Genomic DNA, 12,121 nt, shown 5'->3' with positions numbered 1-12,121 from the left:
CCATTCTTTCCCAACAAGGGCTCTGACCTTGATATAGCAGGCCTACCTTGCTTGGAAGCTGCATTCGTCTGTTCTCATGCTGCTAATAAATACATACCAAAGACTGGGTAATTTATAAAGGAAAGAGGTTTAATTGACTCACAGTTCAGCATGTCTGGGGAAGCATTAGGAAACTTACAATCATGGCAGAAGAGAAAGCAAACCATCCTTCTTCACGTGGTGACAGGAAAAGCAAAGGGGGGTAAGCCCCTTACAAAACCACCAGATCTCGTGAGAACTCACTATCACGAGAACACCATGGAGGTAACTGCCCCCAGGATTCAATTACCTCCCACCAGGTCCCTCCCACAACATGTGTGGATTATGGGAACTCCAACTCAAGATGAGATTTGGGTGGGGACACAGCCAAACCATATCAGAAGCTTAACTTTCTTTGGAGCATGATTATTCGGTTGAACCTAAGTTCAGTAGTCACCCAGTTATGCTGTCCTCAGCTACTATTTTCCACATGTTTCTCAAACATCTGATATATCACACTGGCTAGTGCACTTTCTTCCACCAGCATACCATCTCAATTCACCACTTTAACAATTGGACTGCCATTTTGTGTCAAGGACTATCTGTGTTCCAACTACTACAAGCGATAAGGTCCTCGCTGACAGCCAGGGAGCAAGTGATCCAGCTCTGAAACTCACCTTATCATCTGCTTTCCTAGACCACTCCTAACAACCAACTATTCTGGGTTGAGTTCTCCAAGAGGCAGAGAGTTCAGGATAGAGAGTGTTGTTTTGTTTTTGTTGTTGTTGTTGTTGTTGTTGTTGTTTGTGTGTTTGGGCTTGAGATGGAGTCTCACTCTGTTTCCCAGGTTGAAGTGCAATGGCACGATCTCAGCTCCCTGCAACCTCCACCTCCTGGGTTTAAGTGATTCCCCTACCTCAGCCTCCCGAGTAGCTAGGACTACAAGTGTGCGCTACCACACCCAGCTAATTTTTGTGTTTTTAGTAGAAACGGGGTTTTACCATGTTGGCTAGGCTGCTCCCAAACTCCTGACCTCAAGTGATCCACCTGCCTCTGCTTCCCAAAGTGCTGGGATTACAGGCGTGAGCCACCACACCCAGCCCAGAATGTTTATTAGAATGCACAATCAATACCAGAGGAAGTGGGGAAGGAAGGAGGACTGAGCAGAGGAGCAAGTTGAGTTGTGATTCAACCCAACAACTGCCTGGCTGGCACGGGGAGCTCTGGAGTTAAAAAGGGCCATCAGACTTTCCCAGTGTGGGGCCAACATGACTGGGTCTTTATTCCCCCACCTCTGTCAGTCACTCAGCGTGGTCTCCCTGCAACAAGGTGACTCTTGCAGCCGAGACAATCCCTAAAGGGACAGAGGGCTGAAGCCTGTCTGCCAACAGCACTCCCAGTGACTGGAACAAGTCCTTCCCTATAGAGGAATCTGGGAAGCACACCTCCATCTCCATGTCCATCACATACGATATCACAGACATTTAAATATTTTGATAACTGTACATAAGAGTTTCCGTTATAATCTTATAGATCTTATTTTATGCATTTAAAAATATTCTTCTGAGACAGGGCTTTTATCATATTGCCATAGGGTGCCACGATATAAAAAAGGTTAAATACTCTCTGACACAGAAGTATCCAATGATGACTTCTCTCTCATGCATTTAATTGAAAATCTGGTTTTTATCCTTCTCTCCTAGTTCTCTACCTCTCTCCCTACCTCCCACATCATAGCCTATTCACATATTCTGAATCTCATGATAGACAAGTTCAGGTTCTTTTCCCAGGTTCTTTTTAGCACACCTCCCACCCCCACATAAAAAGTATATATGGCAGAGGCTAGGTTCCACCCAAATCCTTTCTCCTCTTCTTCCTGGGCCCACAACTCTCCTACATACATTGATATTCCTTGCGCTTAGGGATGGCCATGTGACTAAGTTCTAACAGTGGAACATGATCAGATGCCACTTCCAGCCTCTAAGAGAGCCAGTGTGTTTCCTCCATAAGCTCCTTCTCTTCCTCCCAACTGGAGACTCTAAATGATGACCCTGCCTCAAGCAAGCAAACAACAAGTCCCTCAGGGGTGGTGTAGGCTGCAAATGGAAGGAGCTTGAGTCCCAAACCTTCCACGGAGAAGGCTGGCTACCAACCTGGCTCACTCACCCAAGACTGCTGGAAGAGTTGGTTTGAACCATTATGTTTTGGGGTCTGTTTATTATGACAATTTAGCTTGCTTTGTGAATAGATTTAGTGGCAGAGCCTCCAAATTCTATAGATATATTGATCTCAGTCCTAACCACATCTGGAACACCATTAAATAAAGGAATTGAAAACCTAAAGAAGGTAATGAATTTGTCTAAGGTCATACAAGATGGCTAGGATCAGGACCCAACTCTCCAGTTTTCTTTCTTCTCTGCTATTCTGCCTTCTGTGGTCCTACATAAGTGGGCATGTTTGTGTAACATATGCGGCCATGAGATTTCTCTTTCAGCAAGAGAAAGGGACAGGAAGAAAGACAGGGAATGCATTTTCTTGGCCTGAATTAGTGTGAGCCATTAGTTACCTACATTGACTAAATTATGTGGAATGAACATTCAACTCCACATCACATAGAGTTAAAATGACAGATCTGCTTAAGATTGTTTCTAGCATTCATTATTTCAATTTAGGCAAATGTGACCATTCAGTGTGAGGGGACCACAGTGTCATTAGGTCCCTGTCAGTTCTCAATTATACTGTTATCTTAGAGGGGGAAAAACGTGAAATTTGAATGTAGATGAGTGTTGATTTGACTGCTACAGTTTATTTTACATATAGAAATAAAATAATGTGTAGCAAAAGCATTATTACAAAGATGATAATGAAATAACTAGTATTTATAATAGTATAATAGTATAGTATTTATAATAGTATAATAGTATAGTATTTATAATAGTATAATAGTATAGTATTTATAATAGTATGATAGTTTAATGACTATTTGTCAGACGTTGTGTAAGAAACTTTATACACACCCACACACACCCACACACACACACACACCTCATTTAATTCCTGTATCAATCAGCTTTGCTGTGGTAACAACTCCTCAAATCTCGGTGGCTTGCACAACAAATGTTTATTTCTTTTTTTTTTTTTTTTGACACCAAGTCTTGCTCTGTCACCGAGGCTGGAGTGCAGTGGTGCAATCTCAGCTCACTGCAACCTCTGCCTCCCGGGTTCAAGCGATTCTCCTGCCTCAGCCTCTCGAGTAGCTGGGAACACAGGCATGCGCGACCACGTCTGGCTAATTTTTGTGATTTTAGTAGAGATGGGATTTCACCATGTTGCTCAGGCTGGCCTTGAACTCCTGACCTCAAGCGATCCACCCACCTCAGCCTCCCAAAGTGCTGGGATTACAGGCATGAGCCACTGCGCCCAGCCCCAAATGTTTATTTCTTGTTCACGTGACATGTACTTCCTCGAGTTTTTCCATTCTGAGATCTAAGCTGAAGGAATAGCTCTCTGGAGCCACGCCATTCTGGTGGCAGGAAGGAAGAGTAAAAGTGGTAGAACCTTGCAATGCCTCTTGAAGCACCTATTTGGAATGTCTACATCATGTAAATGGCAATGGACAAGTACGTATAATCCCCAAACCAAAAAAAAAGGGAAACTATTGGGGACAATAACCACATTTCAATGCTGCAAGATGGATATTGATTCGACCCCCTTCCCACTTTCAGAGAGAAGAAGAGTAACTTTGCTGAACTCCTTCTAGAGACTGGAAATGTCTCTTCCAGTTGGGGTGATTAGGGAAGGCTTTGGTAAAATCTGAGCTAGGGTTTGAAGGTTAGGTAGACTACCGGTGGGTGAAGAAAGAACAAGGACCTTTGCAGGCAAAGGAAAACCTCAAAATTACAGAGGTGGAAAAGAGTTCTAGTCAAGCCACTTCAGCTGGCTACAGAGTAGGTGGGAAAGAAAATGGGAGGACAAGGGCTCAGATGATGGGCGGTCGGGGCATGGGGGGGACACTGGAAAGCTAAACTAAGGGGTTGAACTTAATTTAGGAGGCAGTTAGAAGCTTTTACATATTTTTGAGCAAGAGATTGCCATAATTAAAATGATCTAGGCCAGGCGTGGTGGCTCACACCTGTAATCCCAGCACTTTGGGAGGCTGAGGAGCTTGGGTCACCTGAGGTCAGGAGTTCGAGACCAGCCTGGCCAACATGGTGAAATCCCGTCCTACTAAAAATACAAAAATTAGCCGGGAGTGGTGGCATATGCCTGTAATCCCAGTAGCTGGGAGGCTGAGACAGGAAAATTGCTTGAACCCGGGAAACAGAGGTTGCAGTGAGCCGAGATTGTGCCACTGCACTCCAGCCTGGGCAAAAGAGCGAGACTCCATCTCAAAAAAACAAAGCAAACAAATACAAAAAACAAAAATAAATAAATAAAATGATCACTTCAGAATACTGATCTAACTAGGGGTTGCAGGGTGAGCTGATATAGGGAGAAATTGGAGAGTAAGGAGATCACTAAGGTCCCTACATATCCAGAACCAAGATAAAGGTCTTGAACTAGGATGGTGGCAGTTAGAACAACAACAAAAAGGCAATTCCAGGCTGAGTGCAGTGGCTCATGCCTGTAATCCCAATGCTTTGGGAGGCTGAGGTGGGAGAATCACTTGAGCCCAGGAGTTAGAAAGCAGCCTGGGCAACATTGCAAGACCTCCTCTCTAAAAAAAAAAAAAAAAAAAAATTAGCCAGGTGTGGTGGTCCCCACCTGTAGTCCCAGCAACTCAGAAGGCTGAGGTGGGAAGATTGCTTGAGCCCCAGGAGTTCAACCTTGCCGTGAGCTACGATTGTGCCACTGCAGTCCAGCCTGAGCAAGACCTTGTCTCCAAAAAAAGGTCAATTCCACTGACTTTTCTAAGGTGTACACCATCAAGGGGCAGCTCCATCCCCAGGCCACTGGCTCATGAGACATTCTGTAGTCAGACGGCTACAGCAGATTGCTTTGAGCAAGCCCCCGTGGTGGTTCTCACTCCTACTTCTTTGGGTATATGCCCCTCTGTTTAAAAATAAAGTTAATATGGATTCAAAAAAAAAAAGAAAAAGGTCAGTTCCAGAAACTGTGTGAATAAAGCATTTTACTTGCTTTTTCTATTAATCTATAACATATGTTGATTTTTTTAGAAAGAACATAAGAGCTATGCAAATTGGAGCTTCATGACAACTTCCCATCCCCCTAGGAGATGGCTGCCCTAAACCCCCATACATAGAAATTCTCCCACTGCCAGAGCTTAAACTTGATGTTGGGGAAATGAAAAATCCAAGCTAAGGCCAAAGCCTGGGGCCTGGGTGACCAGCAGAATGAGGACCACTGATCAGTTTCAGGCTGAGGTGCGCCTTCCAGGGGACAATCTCTAGCTGGCCCTTAAACATTCAGACTTCAAGCTCTTCTTACAGCATAAAGGTGTTTCAAAAGACGTGATACAAATAACTGTGTGCAAATGCTCTGCGATGTGTTAAGCACTATTTGAAATTCGTCTAATTTAAGATTTTTTTTCTAACGTAACGGATACATCATAGATTCAAATGTTTTTTTTTTTTTTAAGTACAGTTCTACTGTATTGTAACTGAGTTAGCTTGCTTTAAGCCGATTTGTTAAGGAAAGGATTCACCTTGGTCAGTAACAAAAAAGGTGGGAAAAAAGCAAGGAGAAAGGAAGCAGCTTGGGGGAAAGAGACCTTAGCCAGGGGGGCGGTTTCGGGACTAGGAGGGTCAGAGCGGACGGACTCGAGGGCCGGCCACGTGGAAGGCCGCTCAGGACCTCTCTAGGAGAGGACACCGCCCCATGCTGACTGAAAGTAAAGGGCAGCGGACCCAGCGGCGGAGCCACTGGCCTTGCCCCGACCCCGCATGGCCCGAAGGAGGACACCCACCCCTCCAACGAGACAAAGGCTCCAACTACAGGAGGCGGGGAGAGCGCGTGCGCCACGGAACGCGCGTGCGCGCTGCGGTCAGCGCCGCGGCCTGAGGCGTAGCGGGAGGGGGACCGGGAAAGGGCAGCGCCGAGAGGAACGAGCCGGGAGGCGCCGGACGGCCGAGCGGCAGGGCGCTCGCGCGCGCCCACTGGTGGCCGGAGGAGAAGGCTCCCGTGGAGGCCGCGCTGCCCGCCCCCTCCCCTGGGGAGGCTCGCGCTCCCGCTGCTCGCGCCTGCGCCGCCCGCCGGCCTCGGGAACGCGCCCTCTTCGCCGGCGCGCGCCCTCGCAGTCACCGCCACCCACCAGCTCCGGCACCAACAGCAGCGCCGCTGCCACCGCCCACCTTCTGCCGCCGCCACCACAGCCACCTTCTCCTCCTCCGCTGTCCTCTCCGTCCTCGCCTCTGTCGACTATCAGGTAAGCGCCGCGGCTCCGAAATCCACCTCGCCGTCCGCCTCTGTGCACCCCTGCGCCGCCGCCCCTCGCCCTCCCCCTCCGCAGACTGGGGCTTCGTGCGCCGGGCATCGGTCGGGGCCACCGCAGGGCCCCTCCCTGCCTCCCCTGCTCGGGGGCTGGGGCCAGGGCGGCCTGGAAAGGGACCTGAGCAAGGGATGCACGCACGCGTGAGTGCGCGCGTGTATGTGTGTGCTGGAGGGTCTTCATCACCCGCTTCGCGCCGACCCCAGGTGGAGGCTGTGCCGGCAGGGTGGGGCGCGGCGGCGGTGACTTGGGGGAGGGGGCTGCCTTTCACTCTCCACCTCAGCCTTTTGCCGCAATGGGCGTGTGCGTGTGTGGGGGGGGGGGAGGGGTCCGATAACGACCCCCGAAACCGAATCAAATCCGCTGTCCCTGCCGCTGTTCGCCATCAGCTCTAAGGAAGATGTGGATCGGGTTCTAGAAAAGATGACTCCCTGCACGCTCCTCCCTACACCTCCCGAGCAGTGATTCCGACAGGGCCTTCGCTGCCCCTGATTTTAGGCGAGGGCCGACCCCCTCCCCTTTTCCTCCTTCAGAAACCCGTAGGGGACATTTGGGGGCTGGGAGAAATCGAGGAGATGGGGAGGGGTCCAGACGCTGTCACTTTAGTTGCCCTTCCCCCTGCGCACGCCTGGCACAGAGACGCGAGCAGCGCCGTGCCTGAGAACAGTGCGCGGATCCCAGTGTTCACGCTCGCAAAGGCAGGGTTCACCTGGCCTGGCGATGTGGACGGACTCGGCGGCCGCTGGCCCCCGCTCGCCGGCACGCACAGCTGCAGCCATGCACGGATGGGCGCGGGGCTGCAGGTGCATCTCAGGGTGGATTTCTTTCTCAGCGCTCGGAGCGCAGGGCGCCCGGCGTGTGCGCTCCCTGCCGGAGGCGCGGGGCTGGCGCGCAGGGCTCGCCCCTCACTGCGGCAGTGGGTGTGGACCCTGGTGGGCGAGGAGGGGGGAGGATAGGCTGTGCCTCCTCCCACTCCCGCCCCCACCCCCCCCCTTTTTTCCCCCTCGGAACGCGAGGTGCCATCTTTTTTCAGCGTGTCACGTCTTTACGGTGCCATGCCAAACCGGGTGGCCGGGCTTCGTAGGACAGGGCGGGGCCTGGCATTAAAGGGAGGGGGGCAATCAGCGCTGAAATCTTGGCGTTTTGCTGCTGCGGGCGTGAGCACTGGGGGCGTTCGCCCAGCACCTTCTAAGGGGGCTCTTTGCTTTGTCTGTAGAGGTTACGTGATCTGCGCTCCCAGCCCTGGTTTCTGGCTTTTATTCTGAGGGTGTTTAGCCAACCTCCCCCCTACGCCCACGCGCCTCTCTTTCCTTTTTCGCTCCTCATTTCCGAGCCCATTGTTGGATCTCGAGGCTTGCTGGGGTCGATGAACCCGAGTCAACCCCCCGACCGCCGGCACGCATGGAACGGGCGTGACCGCGCGCAGCCTCGTCTCGGAGTCTGCTGGCGCTGGGAAGCTTCTGAAGGGATGGGATTCGAGTCTCCGTGCGCGCTGCGGGCGGCGGCAGAGGGATCTCGCCCCTCCCTACACCCCAAGTGTCCTGAGGGCCACGCCACACCAGGTTGCCCAGCGAGGGACGCTGGCTACCCATCCGGGGCTGGGTGGGGAGCCCTGGCAGGGCCTCTCCGGCTTTACGCCCTGTTGCTTCGCCTGGCCGGAGAATGTGAGGAGGGGGTATAAGGTTACTGGTGCTGCGGCCACACCCATCTTTCTGAGCCCACTGGACGGGGCACAGTGGGGGGATTGCCATGGGAACCACAGGCGCCCGGAAAGGGGATCTTGGGGCTGGCCTCACCCCTTCTCTGCGGAGATTGGGGACCCTGGGGTAGGGGGGGCCGCGCCTAGTCGGCCTCCTGGAGGACACGGGAGGAAGCCCCCAACCCCTCCGCCTTAGGCTCTTTCTAATTGGCCCCTGGAGGCCGCAGACACTCAGATAGGCGGCCCTGGGTGTATTTTTATTAATATTATGTCAGTACTGATTAATATTATTTATCTTAAATAAATTTCACCTGTGTCCAAGTTCACCGCGCCCCCAAAACCGAGTCTGGGGCGGCAGGGGGAACTCCTGGCCAACGAATCCGAGCCTCGCCCTCCTGTGATGAACCTGGTACGTGCGGTTTTCTGGTTAATTCTATCGCTGAAAACTGGTGCGGGGGGCGCACTTCTGAGACGAACGAGCATCTAGGAGCTGAATCCTCCACGCGGGCCGCCCAGGTTGATCTGAATTTATGGGGAATGGCTTGGCTGCCCGCCCGGGACCAGGCCGACCCTCCTCGACGGTGCCGTAGAGGGCTGGAGCCTGGGTGCTGCGAGGCTCCTCGCATGGCTGGGCCCGCCGCGAGGGGTTGAAGAGCGGCTCAGGGATCGATTCAAGCATCTTTTCTCCTTCCTCGCCCCCAGACAGAGCTGGGCGCGGGATTCCCCTTCCAGATGGAGCGAGGGTCTCGGGGTGGCCCTGGAAAAGGGGAGTCCGCGGCCACGGCTGCGTATTGCCATCTCTCGAGCAGAGATGTCACGTCCTGCCTTTGGAGGAAAGGGAGCCCGGTGGGGATGAGAGCATTTAGCCCAATGCTGGGAACAAAGCGCGCTCCGCGCTTCTGCGATTTCGCTCCATTTTGAAATGTGTTGGCGCTTTGGTGGGGCCGCTGCGGTGGCAAGGCCGGGGGCGCTGTTAATGGAGGAACCTCAGGGGGACGGTCGTTCGTAGGAAACTCCATCCTGGCTCTGCGCGCGCTTTAAGGAAATGGCTTCGCTCCAGGACCTCGAGGGATGCAGCTTTTTTGCGCGGATGACGGTGGGGTGCTGAACCAGCTGCTGCGCCTCTGGAAATGTCTGGGCACGGATCCTGGGGCCATCGACGACTCCTCCCCATCCCCAGCAGGCGGGAGCTCTTACATTCCGAGCGAGTGACCCCTCTCACCCTTTGGCGGTCACACACCTGTAACTCCAAACCTCCGTCTCAGAATGGTCCAGGCTGGAAGGGATGATGGGGGCTCCGACAGCGACTGCCCAGCTCACCCCTCTGCGCGCTCAGGCTCCAGGCTCAGCAGGACCAATTTGAGTTCTATCTGATCCCCCTCGCCCCCTTAACTGACCCATCCTACAGGAGACAGGGAAATGTCTTTCCTACCGCGGTTGATTCTGGGATGTCATTTTGTGTTTTGTGATGGCTGCTTATATTTACTGTATAAGAATTGTTTATTTTCCATCTCCAAATCCTCCCTCTACATAAACAAATTAATGGATAAACAGATAAGTGTATGCCCCGCCCCTACCCCCCGCTACGCAGTTCCGGAGTGACTCTTGAAGCTCATCCATTCCTTGGCCAAGTTTGCCTCTCTAACAGATGTTTATACAGCAATAACCTGGCTTGGCTCTTGGGTTCACCTTTGGACGATTTGGGGAAGGGGCTTGTTGGCTTTGCTGGGTTTTGGATGAGTGACAGTCCATGACTGTTCCTGCTGGAAGGGCGTGGCTTTTAAGTGATTTCTAATATCGGGCATTGCTCCTCCGACAGGAACAAAAGAAATGGATACTGCCCATAAATTGCTAGAAAACTTAGAATCGGTTTGATTGAGGAAAGGTTATCATTTATGCCGGTTGGAAAAAGTGGCCTTTCTATTAAACATGCCCTTTGACCCTCATGCCCTTGGAGGTCAATGCCAGCCTGGAGATGTGATAAGATTGTGGTTTTCCTTCTGCCTTTTTAACATCCGTTGTTACAGTCCATTTGTTGAAAATTTAAAGAAACTGTTTTATTCCACTTTCCCTCAGCATTTATGTGTGTGGTTTCAGTAGCTCTGTGGCTATATGTACGAACACGTGTTATTTTTCCAACTGGACATGTGATAATTTTCCAACTGGACCTTGCCTTCTATTGATGTATTTATTTAGCATTTTCCTTACTCCCTCCTTGAAAAAGAATCACTCAAAAACAAATAAAAACAGCCGTAGGGGCCTAATACAGTGCTAGACATACAAGAGGTATTTGGTCCATACCAAATGAATTTTATCCATGAAGGATAAGTGGGGAAATATAGTGGGAAGCGGGTGGGAAACTGCGTTTGACTCTGCTCCTTCCTCCACCACCACTTTCCTCATCACCGTGTTCAGAGACCCCCAAAGCCCCCTCACACTCCCAGAAACACCCCGCTGGCCACTCCTAACTTGCCATGCCCAGGAGTTAGGTGCTTCCACTAGTGACATGGAGCTGGTGTTTGGAGGGCACCTCAGCAGGTGACGGGAAGAGAAGACCCCAGCCTCACGAGCTGGGCTGCAGCAGGGAGACGAGTCCTTATGTTCCAGCAGGGACTCTCAGCTGTTTTCCTGTAAAACCATGGTTCGCAACTGGGGGCCACTGAGATGTCTAGAGAGATGTTTTCATTTTCACAACTCGGGGAGGGTGCTACCGACATCTCGTGGGTAGAGGCCAGGAATGCTATTAAACATCCTACAAGGCACAGGACAGTCTCCTACATCAAAATATGACCCAGCCCCAATGTCACCACTGCTGGGATTGACAATGGCACCGCTATCTTAATTACATTCATTGAGTGTCTTTTAGGAGGCCCTATTCTAAGTGCTTGCTAAGATTATCTCATTTAATCCTCACAACACTTCCCCTATGTAGCAGGTGCTGTTATTATGTCCGTGATGGGGAAACTGAAGCACAGAGAGGGTTAGTAACTTGCTAAAGGTCACAGAGCCAGTGGGTGGTGGAGCTGGGTGCCTGATACTAGTTCCCTCCCCTCTCAGCCACATGTGGGTTTACTTGGCCATTGTGGACTAGTCCGGGAACCCAAATATGATCTATAACATTGACCCAGTAGAATATTGATTCCAAAACCACTGTCTCACAAATGAATTTTTACAAGAGTCTGTAATTGGAGCATGGCCCAGAATAAGGTTAGGGAGATGTGGAGTTAAAGCTCTCAATTTCTTATCTGGCCCTGACACAGAGAGCAAGGCATTTCACTCTACATTGGTGCTCTGTTTATAAAACAAAGAACAAATATCTCTTCCTAAGGTCCTTAAACCTCTTCTCCCTAATCCAGGGTTTCTGGACTGCTCTGCCATATGACGAGGCAGCTGGTTTGATTGACCCAGGGAAAGCTGGAAATCAAGACTGGGGATCAAGATGTAGATTCAGTGTGGCCAAGGTCAAGTCTCTGAGGTTTAGGGACATCAGATCCCCAGCTAAGGTTCTGTCCCTTGGCAAGGTGGAAGCATTGGCGCCCACTGATGAGGCCAGCTCCGAGATCGTGGGTGTGGGTTGAGTTGGGTGGGCATAGGCAAGTCCTCATGTAAGAATCCTTTGGCAAAGATGGGCCCGGGAGGCTTTTCTCACTTCCTGGGGCCCAGGCTTTGCAATAAATATTCCGTTATACTGTGGTGCCTTGGGGCTACCTGAGAATCCTCTGTCTTGCCCCTGTTGCCTTGCCAAAGAGGTTGCTGTTCAAGAATTCCTTTCCTGTCTCCAGGTGCCATGCTCCTGCCATCTCTGCCAGGTTCCCTGCCTGCCCAGATGGCTCCCAACTGAGTGTGAGGAGGAATTTGAGGCTGGCCCAGGACAGGTTTTGAGCTTTCTGGGTTCTCCGGTTAGGAAACTTTCTGTAAGCATACAGATAGAATGGGCTTCAGCAAAATACAAACTC

General features: G+C 51.3%; 1 protein-coding gene and 1 long non-coding RNA gene across 8 annotated transcripts in view; one reads left to right on the top strand and one right to left on the bottom strand.

Annotated features, from left to right (window-relative positions):
- LOC101178473 overlaps positions 1 to 6,490 on the bottom strand; it is a 43,028-nt gene extending 36,538 nt beyond the window's left edge. The window contains exon 1 of the long non-coding RNA XR_004026996.1: positions 6,330 to 6,490. This is a non-coding gene — a long non-coding RNA (uncharacterized LOC101178473). The remainder of the gene's footprint in view (positions 1 to 6,329) is intronic.
- Positions 6,054 to 12,121, top strand: part of MAPT (microtubule associated protein tau) — a 129,877-nt gene continuing 123,809 nt past the window's right edge. For 2 of the 7 annotated variants that reach the window (XM_030799952.1, XM_030799950.1), the window contains exon 1: positions 6,054 to 6,403. The gene's annotated coding sequence lies outside the window, so the exon portion shown is untranslated. The remainder of the gene's footprint in view (positions 6,404 to 12,121) is intronic. The other 5 variants (XM_030799951.1, XM_030799948.1, XM_030799949.1 and 2 more) reach the window with 3 other exon arrangements.

This window comes from Nomascus leucogenys, chromosome 19, assembly GCF_006542625.1.
Source record: "Nomascus leucogenys isolate Asia chromosome 19, Asia_NLE_v1, whole genome shotgun sequence".
NCBI classification, from domain to species: Eukaryota; Metazoa; Chordata; class Mammalia; order Primates; family Hylobatidae; genus Nomascus; species Nomascus leucogenys.
This window is presented reverse-complemented; position numbering and strand designations above follow the sequence as displayed.